Here is a 12,064-nt window from a genome sequence, read left to right on the forward strand (position 1 = left end):
AGGCACTGAGGATAGCCTGGTTGATTATCGGCCCCACATGAAGGTTACCAGATGGATCCTGGTTGGGGCACATTCAGGAATCTGTCCCACTATCTCCCTTTCTGTAACTTAAAAAAAAAACAAAGAACAAAACAAACATGGGAAAGTAAATAAAGTAGATAAAGGAGAGATTTCAGTGAAGTTTTGAAATGTAAAAAAGTATTTGAAACTGACTCTACAAAAAATAAAAATCCATATATAAAATTAAGAACTAGTGGCAAGGATTTTATAACAGAGTAATCATAAAGAACAAGATTGGTGAACTACAACAACTCAATAGAAAATATCCAAACTGAGTCAAAAGGGAAAAAATGGAAAAGTAATTATGATACATAGATATTTAGTAATAATTCAGAAGGAGAAAAAAAGTTAGAAGTAATATTAAAAAATATTAATAAATATAAAATTTCCAGAACTTGTAAAAGATATCAACTTTTATCTAAGAAATTCCATAAAAAATTATAGTAAACATGAAAAAGGATGTAGGAGGAATTACAGCCGACAGAGGATAGAAGTCCAGACAACTTAATAAGGAAGAGGAATTTATTAGTAGCTGGTGGAGCATGTGAGATTAGTAGCACCAAAGCACAAGCTCACCAAAGTAAGATTTTTTTACATCTTATATACCTTTACAGTTTTAGTTTTTATGTGACAAGTGCCTGATTCCTCTGACTTCTTTGTTTGCAGACCAATGTGACATCTGTGCTTCCGGGAGTGGTAGGGGTGTGAGAGGTTTGGACTATCTGTTCTTGACTGTTCACATATCTCATTTTCCTTGCTGGTGCTGCAAGTTTATTTCAGGGAGCTGATGAAGGGCTTCACAGCTGGGATTTGTTACTTTTCAAACTTTCTCAGTCAGCCCTTTGAGTTCTTCTTCCCTCAGGGAAGCACAAGGCTTAATGCAACAAAACACCATAACTTAAAGTTAAAAAGAAAATCTTAAAGAACTGACAAAGTAAAAAAGACACATAACCTCCATGAAAGCAACTATAGACATTCATTTGACTTACATACAGAAAAAAATAATAAATTAAATTAAAAAGAAAAGAGACAAAAAAATTGAATGGCATTTTTATAGTATAGAAAAATTTATTGCCAACAAATCATTTTCATATCTTTCTATTTTTAAAAAAAAATATTAAAAATTTACTTAGTGAGAGGCAGTGAGGCATTGCTAGACTCCTACATGCACCCTATTGGGGATCTACCCAGCAATCCCCCTGCCAGGGAATGTTCTGTCTGGGCTATTGTTCCATTAATTGGCAACTGAGCTCTTTTATCGCAAGAGGGCAGGATTTGAGCCACCCTCAGAGCCTGGGGCCAACTTTTGCTCTAACCATTTGAGCCATGGCTGTGGGGGTACCAGAGAGAGAGAGAGAGAGAGAGAGAGAGAGAGAGATAAAGGGGGTAGGGGTAGAGAAAGGGATGGGTGCTTCTCTTGTGTCCTGACCAGGAATCAAACCCAGAACTTCCATACTCCAGGCCCATACCCTACTTCTGAGCCAAGTGGTCAAGACCACAAATCATTTTTGAATAAAAAAAATTATGCTATAATAATGATATTTTTAGACATACTTAAACTGATTAAAATGCATGGAGAGTCAGCCTAATCTAAAACATATACTGAAAGAAAAACATTCTGCAAAATTATTCTCAAAATAAAAAAACAAAAACAAATGTGAACTGAAAAATAAAATAAAGAATACTGGGGAGACTGTATTCCATGGGAATATATAAGTGATTATTGAGAGTATAAAATAGAAATGTACTGTTCTGTAAATTTTGAAATGTATAGAAAATAAAATCAGAAAACAAACATAATGATTCAAAATCTAAAAAGATATACAGGGTGAAGTTCTCTGTGGATCCAGCAGTATCAAGGACACTGTAAAAGTACTAATTGTTTTGAGACTGTAAAAAATTAAAGAAAAATAATATAATATCTAATGTCACCAATAAAATAATTTATCACTAACACTTTAAAACATGATGTAAATATATATGAGACACACAGAGAGATAGGCACACACACACAAAGAAGTGTGGTATCAAAAGAATAAAATATTATAACCCAAAGAAACTAAACAAGAAACAGAGAATAACAAATCATAGAAGAAGAAAGATTAAGTCAGAAGCAGAGAGAATCAATAGTACAAAATCATTTTATAAATCAAAAAGAAGGTAGCCTGACCTGTGGTGGCACAGTAGATAAAGCAGGCAAACCTGGAACACTGAGGTTGCTAGTTTGAAACCCTAGGCTTGCCTGGTCAAGGCACATATGGGAGTTAATGCTTTCTGCTCCTCTCCCTTCTCTCTCTCTCTCTCCCTTTTTTTTTTCTCTCTCCTTGCTGAAAAAAAAATGGAATCAATGAAGTCATTTCTCTAAAATAAATAAATAAAATCTACAAAAAAAAGAAAATCACTAGATATTAAGCACAAAAATAAATTAGAGGGGTAACCATTTTATTTAATTGTTTACATTTTTATTTATTTTATACTACCTTAAACACCATCTGATCAAGTATCAACCATGAATAAATCAGAATTCTTGAATGTAGGACATAAATGTAAATTTGGAGCTTATAATATTTTAATTTCTTTTTTTCTTTTTTTTTAAATTTTATTTATTCATTTTTAGAGAGGAGAGAGAGAGACAGAGAGAGAGAAGGGGGAGGAGCTGGAAGCATCAACTCCCATATGTGCCTTGACCAGGCAAACCCAGGGTTTCAAACCGGCAACCTCAGCATTTCCAGATCGACACTTTATCCACTGTGCCACCACAGGTCAGGCAATATTTTAATTTTTTAAGAAAATAATCTTTTAGTTTTTTCCTCTTCAGTATCTTTTAAAAACGTGCCCCTGCCCCAAAATGATTCATTTTAAGGCAAAGACCTCTTGATGTTTTGATATATAGTTGCTTGTTGCTTTACTATACACAAGATTGGCATGTATTCAATGTTTTTAACCATTACTTTATTGTAGCTTTTAGCCATTTACTCTAAATCTATATACATATAATATGAATGATATATATGAGAGTTATCATTTAAAAATTATTCACTCAATATGCTTGTTAAGCCAAATTCAGAGGGACCCAAAACATGAAAGATAGGAACAAGGTCCGTCGTTTACACATCAAAGCTTGATTGTCTAGCTTGGCCAAGCAGCAGCAGCTCCAACAGAAATCTGAGGGAGAGCGCACCAGCCCTTTGTTCTACCTAGTTTTTATAGTTTTGTAAGTGGGAAGTACAGAAGCAAAAATTGTAATTAGGAGCCCCTTACCGCTATTGGTTATAGTCATATGTCCTTTAACATGATAGGACCATGTTCAATTTGCAAGCCATACATCATTTTGGAGAAAACAAAATTTACAAGTCAACACAATGGTAGAAAGATGTCTCTTTACATATTAAAAAACATTCCTATATTCCCTAGTGTTTATCCACCATCTCTCTGTCCAGAGTCACACGTGTTAACCACACGCATTTACATAGGAGAGATAGTTTCCGTGGGGACAAATGCCCGCAAATGGCTCATTGCTATAAGAAAAGGTTTATTTTGGCTTTTCTCTTCCTGCACCTGGCTAGCCATTCACCCCTTTCCTCACAGGTGTGGTGGAATGTCTGGGAATCCATGTTTTCCTTCCCTTTGCATTTACAATACAATGCCAAGGGCCATCCTGGTTATGCCAATCACACAGTACAGAGACTATTCTCACAATTTCTCTGCACACCTTAACCCAAATTAATAAAATGTTCTCCAAGCCTCTTAAAATATTAATTCTGTAGTTTTTTGGTACCTTACAACACCTGCAGATGAAGTGGCTCAGTGGCTCCTCATTCTCCCCTGAATGGGAGGATAAGATGCGGTATCTACCAAGGGGAGAGGCTGGTAGGTGGGCTGAAGCGTGGGTCAAAGGACCAGGAGGTTGGTGGCCCCTAGCTGGCATTTGACCAGGGTGGCCACCATGCGTAGAACACGGGCCAATCAGGATCATGGCAAGGAGCACCAGAATGAGACCTGCAAGAGAGGAGAGCAAATGTAGTGGCCCATGAGGGCCAGGTAAACCTGGGGACCCAAAGTCCATGTGCTTCTCTGTCCGAACGGCGTTTCTCCAGGCAGTCTCTGAGGAGGTCCAGAGATTGGTGGATGACTCTGGAATGATTGGCGAAGAAACAGCATTGTCTTGGAGAGCTGCACACAGTCCTCCTTGGTGCAGGAACAGCAGGTCGAGTCCCCTTTGGTTCTGCAGTGCAACTTCTGCCAGGGAGCCCAAAGATTTCTCGAGAACTCGGATTGAGCTCTCAAGGGCGGAGATGTCCTGGTCAATGAGTTCCTGAAGAGCCCTGAAACTGGAGTCCTGGACAACTAGGGCCGAGATACCTGTTCCTAGTGAGGCAGCCCCTAACAGGTTGGCCAAAGCTACGCTGTGGGGCCTATAGCCCTTTTTCTTCAGTGAGGGGATTCAGAGTGTGACTGGTCATAGAGAGCCTCTAGGTCCTCCTCTGATAGGTAGGTTACTCGGGGAAAGATATGGACTAGAACGCAAGCCTCCTTTAAGGTTTTGAGAATGAAAGGGTTCAAGCAGGAGGTTAAACCTGATGGGCAGGCCCACCAGGCCCCTGTAGGGGCTAGATAGTAGGTTGAGTTATCTTCCTGGATGGGGTGCCAGCTGGCGCAAAGAGTCTCTGAGAATTTGGCAGTTTCAGAGCCGATGCAGGTACCCTGTCCCTGGACTAAAGGCAGGGTGAGATGGGTAGGGTTCCCTTGGCAGCTGTCTGCAACAGAGCTGGTACTGATGGAGGCATTGAGGCCTACCCCTTCATAGTATGGGAGCCTGCTAGACAGGCATAGCCAACAGTCGCCAGTGAGATTCAGCAGGGAGTTATTAAGAGCCTCATATGCCAGGTGGATAAGGGACAGGGGAGCTAGGGGTCCTGGGGAAGGAAGGATTGCTGTTTTCGGCCCCGCTGATGGCCCTGTAGTAGGTTGAGTTCCTATTTTCAGGTGGGACTTTGGCTGCACTGGGCACAAGCCAGAGTTTGGTCCAATTGCTATAGGGGGCGCATAAGTCATTTCTGTCATGCGGATGCTAAAGGTGAATCCATAATGATACCCTTTCCCATCCATGGTTCTCCATGTGTTCTCAGGCCAAACTTGGAGACCCCATGTTTTTGGTGTGGCCCACGAGAGTTGTTGCCCCTCTGCAGAAATGCTAAGAGTAAGGGAATTGCATCCGTTCTTACAGTCAGAGTTGGTGGCTCCCGATGGATAATTATGCCATTGGGTTGATGAATTATGGCGGAGGAGGGGGTAGTCTCAATTGTGGCGCATTTGGGAGTATAACAGTAATACTGCTCGGGTCCTCCGCAGGCTAGCTTGCAGAAGGGGGACCCATACTAAGGGCAAATGTAAAAGGAGTGGCGCTGTAGCCTTTTCTGCCCACAAGTGTTAGGTGTACAGCTCCAGCCAACAGCACAGTCAACAAATTGAAACTTTCCACTGATTCTGCCCCCTTCTAGAGAACAAAAGTCAAAAACAAAAGTGGGCCAGTTGGCCATTGCAGGAGCCACTTTGGTGATAGAACTCACAACCTGGTTAGTATCTGGATTTACTAGTTCCCATACTCATCTGACAGGGAGATGAGGGCTCCCTGTTGTTGTTGCTACCAGCAGGGCTAGGACCCAGATGTGGTAGGTGTGACACAAGTAAATCTGATCTTGAGTGGATCTTTGGGGTCCGGTTGAGCCCTCCATTTAGCTGTGTCAGTTTGATCAGGAACTGGCTTGATGTGAGCTCGATGAATCCACGCTGCATGGCCAGCAACCTTTACAGCCATGGGGGTACTGAGGACCACCAGGAATGGGCCCTTCCACCAAGGTTCAAGGCTCGAAGCTGTATACCTGCGAATGAGGACAAGATCTCCAGGATTACAAGGGCTCCGGGAGGCAGCCCCTAGGGGGCGGACTCACCTCACCTTGTCATGGATTTTCTGTAGGGCTTCTTCAAAGGCCTTCAAGTGAGAAATAAGTTGTGATTTAGTGAGTGCTAGAGTTAGCTCTAGGCCCATATGAGGGACAATTGGGGGGTCCCTGCCAAAGAAGATTTGGTAAGGAGAAAACCCATGTGTCCCCAGGGTGCACCGAGCCCTCAGGAGGGTGTAGGGAAGCGCTTCCACCTAACCTAAGCCAGTCTCCAGATGAATTTTTGTGACCATTTCCTTTATGGTCCTATTACACCTCTCTACCTGTCCTGAACTCTGAGGCCTATATGCACAGTGTAATTTCCAATCTATTCCTAACACCTTAGCAAGGACTTTTGATATTTCGGCCAAGAAGGCCAGGCTGTTGTCGGACCCCAGGAAAAAGGGGAGGCCAAATCTGGGGATTATTTCCTGTAGCAGTGCCTTTGCTACTGTAGATGCATTCTCTCTCCGAGTTGGGTAGGCTTCTGGCCATCCTGTGAAAGTGTCTATAAGCACTAGTAGGTAGCGGTACCTGTATTTGCCGGGCTTCATTTCAAGAAAGTCCACTTCCCAGTGTTCCCCTGGGGTTGTTCCTCGATACCTGATTCCAGATGTCCCAGAGCCTCTGCCAGCATTGACCTGTAGGCAGGCTGACATCAGCGAGCAACTTGTTCGGCCAGTCTGTGTACATGTGGAATCTGGAACCGGGGTGACACTAGGGTTTGCAGCTTCTTTCCACTTAGGTGCGTTGCTCCGTGGATTTCCTCGAGAAGTTTTTCACCCAGGGGCTGTGGTAGGGCTACCTTACCTTGGGAGTTCTTCTACCATCCACTTGAGAAAGTTGAACCCTCTCGTTGGTATGTCTCTTGTTCTTCTTTGGAATAAACTGGCTTTTCCTGGATGGTGGGTTTTACATCGAGGGAAAGAATTTGAGTGGCGACCTCCCTGGCAGTGGCTTCTGCATACCTGTTTCCGCGAGCTTGAGGGGAGTCCCCTTTTTGATGCCCTGGGCAATGGATGATTGCCACTCGCTTCGGGAACAAGAGGGCTTCTAACAGGCTGAGGATTTCCTCTTTATTCTTGATTTCTTTTCCTGCTGAGGTGAGAAGCCCTCTGTTCTGGTAAATTTGTCCGTGGATCTGGGCTGTGGCAAAGGCATATCGGCTGTCCATGTAGATATTGGCTACCTCGCCTCGTGATAGTTCTAAGGCCTTGGTCAGGGCAATTAATTCTGCCATTTGGGCTAAGGTACCCTGGGGTAGGGCTGAGCTCCAGAGGATTGTCCCATCTCCCGAGACCACAGCTGCTCCTGCCAGTTGATGGCCCTCCCAGACAAAACTGCTGCCGTCCATATAAATGTCCTTTCCCCCAGGGATAGCCTCATCCTTAAGGTCCTCTCTGGTTCCCTGTGCCCTGTTCAGTACCTCTATGCAGTCATGTTCTGGTCAGTTCATGGTTCCTTCTGGCAGCAACATAGCAAGATTCAGTCCTCCTACAATCTCGAAGGTGATATGGGGCATTTCTAGGAGCAAGCCCTGATAATGAATGAGACAGGAATTCAAGAGCTATTTCCCTGATGCCTGGATGAATTGGTGCCAGCAAATTGAAAATGATGATTGTGAGGCTCTATCCTAAGGTTAATTTGTCAGCCTCTCGTGCCAGGGGTGCCACCGCCGCTAGATGTCGCAAACAGGTTGGCCAGCCTCTTGCGACAGGGTCGAGCATTTTTGAGGGGTAAACTATGGGATGCTTCCAGGGTCCTAGCTTTTGGGTAAGCATGCCAACAGTGGATCCTCCTTTTTCAGTCACATAGAGATTGAAAGGCTTTTCTAAGTCAGGCAGCGACAAAGCCGGGGGGGGGGGGGGCGGCGGCTAACCAGAGCCGTTTTCAGATCCTTGAAAGCCTGGGCACACTCTGGGGTCCATCAGAAAGGCCCATCCCCTTTCGTGGCTTCATACAGAGGTTTTGTTATGTGGGCAAAACCAAGAATCCAGATTCTGCAGTACCCCACTTTGCCCAGGAATTCCCGAAGCTGTCGCTTGCTCGCAGGGACCTGGAGGGCCTGGATGACTTGAGTCCTTGACTCAGCTAACACCCGCGTCCCTTGGCTGATTACATATCCTAAATATCGGACAGTTCTCTGGAAAATCTGGGCTTTTTTCCAAGAGACCCTATATCCCCGGTCCTGTAGGGCCTGCGGTAGCCCCTCTGCATCCCCGTGCATCCCCCAGGCTTGGCGCTGCTGCCAGCAGGTCGTCCACATGCTGGAGGACAATTGCTTTAGGGTGTGCCCCCCGGATGGGACCAGGTCGTCCACATGCTGGAGGACAATTGCTTCAGGGTGTGCCCCCCGGACGGGACCAGGTCGTCCACATGCTGGAGGACAATTGCTTTAGGGTGTGCCCCCCGGACTGGGACCAGGTCGTCCACATGCTGGAGGACAATTGCTTTAGGGTGTGCCCCCCGGACGGGACCAGGTCGACCACATGCTGGAGGACAATTGCTTTAGGGTGTGCCACCCGGACCGGGATCAAGTCTTTTGACAGTGCCTCTCCAAACAAGGTTGGAGAGTTCTTGAACCCTTGAGGCAATCGGGTCCATGTTAATTGACCGGAGTCACCCGTGTCAGGATCTGCCCAGTCAAAGGCAAACAGGGCCTGGCTCTGTGGAGCCAGGGGTATGGTGAAGAAAGCATCCTTTAAATCTAGGACTGAGAACCACGCTAAATCGGGTGACAACTGTCCCAGGAGGGTGTACGGGTTTGGCACCACCGGGTGAATGGTTTCTGTCTGGGCATTTACTTCCCTAAGATCCTGGACCGGCCTGTAGTCATTTGTGTCCCTTTTATGTACCGGGAGCAGCGGAGTGTTCCAGGGGGATTGGCATTCAGTTAAAATCCCCTCCTCTTTCAGTCAGCAGATATGGGCGGCTATCCCCTGCCTGGCCTCAGGCCTAAGCGGGTATTGGCATACTATCACTGGTACCACCTGGGCTTTCAGAGCCACAATGATGGGCGGGTGGTGGCTTGCTAGCCCAGGCAGGTTATCCTCTGCCCATACTTTGGGGAATTGAGTCCTCTACTGTCTGTCCACCTGAGGCCCCGTTACCGGTTCATACAGGCGGTGCTCCTCCACCAGCGGCAGGGTAAATGCAATTGTCTCCAGTTTGTTGAAAGCGATGGCTCCTGTATCCCCTTGGAATGTGATGGAAGCACTCACTTTCCGCAGTAGGTATTGTCCCAGCAGGGGGTAGGGGCAGTTGGGCATTACTATGAATGAATGAGTGACTAACCCTCGTCCCAGGTCCACCGTCTGGGCCGTGGTCCAGGGATATCTTTTGGCTTTCCCTGTAGCCCCTTGCACGGAGATTGTGTTCTTGGAGAGGGGCCCCAGGGGTTATTTTAGGACAGAGTGTTCCACCCCCATGTCCACAAGGAAGGATACGGGTTTTCCCCCTACTTGGACTGTGACCATGGGCTCAAGGGGGTTTAGCGGAATTGAGCCCAGCAGTGTCAATCCTCTTCCACAAACAGAAGGGCTTTGGGTTTTCGTCCCTGGCTGCCCATTCCTTTTCCTTTCAACTTGGGGCAATCCTGCTTGAAGTGGACATGCTCATGGCAGTAGGCAAATTGATCCTTTCCTAGGGGCTCTCGGCAGTTATGCATTTTCCCGCAGCTACGCTGCTTTCCGCTGCCCTGCACTGTTATGATCCCTTGTTCTTGTAGGGCCATCACTAGGGACCGGCTTGTCTCTTTTGCCACTTTTATCGCTTCAGTGTCCCTATTGTTATACACCCAAATGGCTATGCTTACTAATTTTTCCCTAGTTTCCCCATCGAATCCCTTTAATTTCTGTAACTTTTTTCTGATGTCTGGGGCCGACTGGGTAACAAATGCTAGGTTAACTGCATGCCTATTGGGTTCTGCATCGGAATCAATGGGAGTCGAGGTGTGATATGCCTCGAGTAGCCGCTCTAAGAATACAGCAGGGGATTCCTGTGGTACCTGCATTACTTCACTTACTTTGGTCAAGTTTGTGGGTTTGCGAGCTGCCGCCTGCATCCCGACCAGGAGATACCGGTGGTAAGTTGTGAGTGCATCCCTACCACCTCTGTCGTTAGGGTTCCAGTTAGGTCTCTCAGTGGGGAGTGCCACTTCTAGGGCTACCCACCCCGCGGGGGTGTCTGGGGCTTCCTGGCCTGCCAGGAAAGCGCGTCTTGCTTTGGCACAGATACATTCCTGCTGCTGCATTGTGAACAGGACCTGCAACAACTGCTGGCAATCGTCCCATGTTGGTCTATGTGTGTGAAAAATAGACTCAAGAAGGGCAGTGAATGCTTGGGGTTTCTTGTCAAAAGAAGGGTTTTGGTGCTTCCAGTTGTACAGGTCAGAAGTGGTGAAAGGCACATACACGAAAGCACCCCCGGGGACCTCTCTGAGGGGCAGGAGGGTGGACTCCTGCCTCCCGGCAGAGCTTACCTCACTGTCCCTGTCCTCCCCTTGGTAAGGGGTGCCCTGCCTAGTGTGCACGGGGGAAAGGAGGGGCTCGGGACGAGGCTCCCTGTTCTCCTCAGCTGGAGATTCCCTCTCTGGCTCATCTGGGGGATTTGGAGTTTCTTCCTGTGGTGGAGGCTCTCGATATGGAGGGGGCTGTAAAAGGAGCTCATCTTCTGGTGCACTAGGCAGGACTGCCAGCCTAGGTTCTTCTCTGGGCCTGGCCACTCTAGTTACTAACAGCCTACTACTTCCTTTCAGGGAGCATTTCTGCATCCACGGAGGGGGTTGCTCACAGAGAGCGACCCAAACGTCAATGTAGGGGAATTGGTCCGGATGCCCGGGCCTACCTATTATTACTGACCATACCTTCCGGACCAGGACTGAGTCGAATGACCCTTCGGTGGGCCAGCTTACCCCAAATGTGGGCCATTCATGTTCGCACAACGTGCAAAGGTGGCCCTTGGAGAATTTCTCCCCGTACACATCCTCCTGTGGAACATAAGCCAGTTTAAAATGAGAAATAATACATTCAAGGGGAGACTGCAGACTTTGCTGCTTCTGCCACCCATGTCTGACTGTGGGGAGAATAGGACCAAGACAAATGCAGTGATAAAAACAGACAAACAGCAAAACAGAGAGACAAACAGCAAAAACAGAGACAAACAGCAAAAACAGAGAGACAAACAGGCACCACATCTCCCTTGAGCTCAGAATATCTAAACTCAAATGGGGTTCCCTAAATGCGGGCTGTCCCCCAAATCTGCCAACCTCGCATCCAAGGGGAGACGACCAGAGGCTCCTTTCCGACCCATCAGCCAGAGCTCACTGGCAAACAAACGGTCACGACCTTCTTCCACTTACCCGGGGTTGAACAAGAAAGCTTCGGTGTGCAGACTGATGGCGGCGGTTCCTCTTTTCCTGGCCAATGCACCAAATGTTAAGCCAAATTCGGAGGGACCCAAAACATGAAAGACAGGAACAAGGTCCATCGTTTACACATCAAAGCTTGATTATCTAGCTTGGCCAAGCAGCAGCAGCTCCAACAGAAATCTGAGGGAGAGCGCACCAGCCCTTTGTTCTACCTAGTTTTTATAGTTTTGTAAGTGGGAAGTACAGAAGCAAAAATTGTAATTAGGAGCCCTTTACCACTATTGGTTATAGTCATATGTCCTTTAACATGATAGGACCATGTTCAATTTGCAAGCCATACATCATTTTGGAGAAAACAAAATTTACAAGTCAACACAATGGTAGAAAGATGTCTCTTTACATATTAAAAAACATTCCTATATTTCCTAGTGTTTATCCACCATCTCTCTGTCCAGAGTCACACGTGTTAACCACACGCATTTACATAGGAGAGATAGTTTCCATGGAGACAAATGCCCACAAATGGCTCATTGCTATAAGAAAAGGTTTATTTTGGCTTTTCTCTTCCTGCACCTGGCTAGCCATTCACCCCTTTCCTCACAGGTGTGGTGGAATGTCTGGGAATCCATGTTTTCTTTCCCTTTGCATTTACAATACAATGCCAAGGGCCATCCTGGTTATGCCAATCACACAG

Source organism: Saccopteryx bilineata, chromosome 8 (assembly GCF_036850765.1).
Source record: "Saccopteryx bilineata isolate mSacBil1 chromosome 8, mSacBil1_pri_phased_curated, whole genome shotgun sequence".
NCBI classification, from domain to species: Eukaryota; Metazoa; Chordata; class Mammalia; order Chiroptera; family Emballonuridae; genus Saccopteryx; species Saccopteryx bilineata.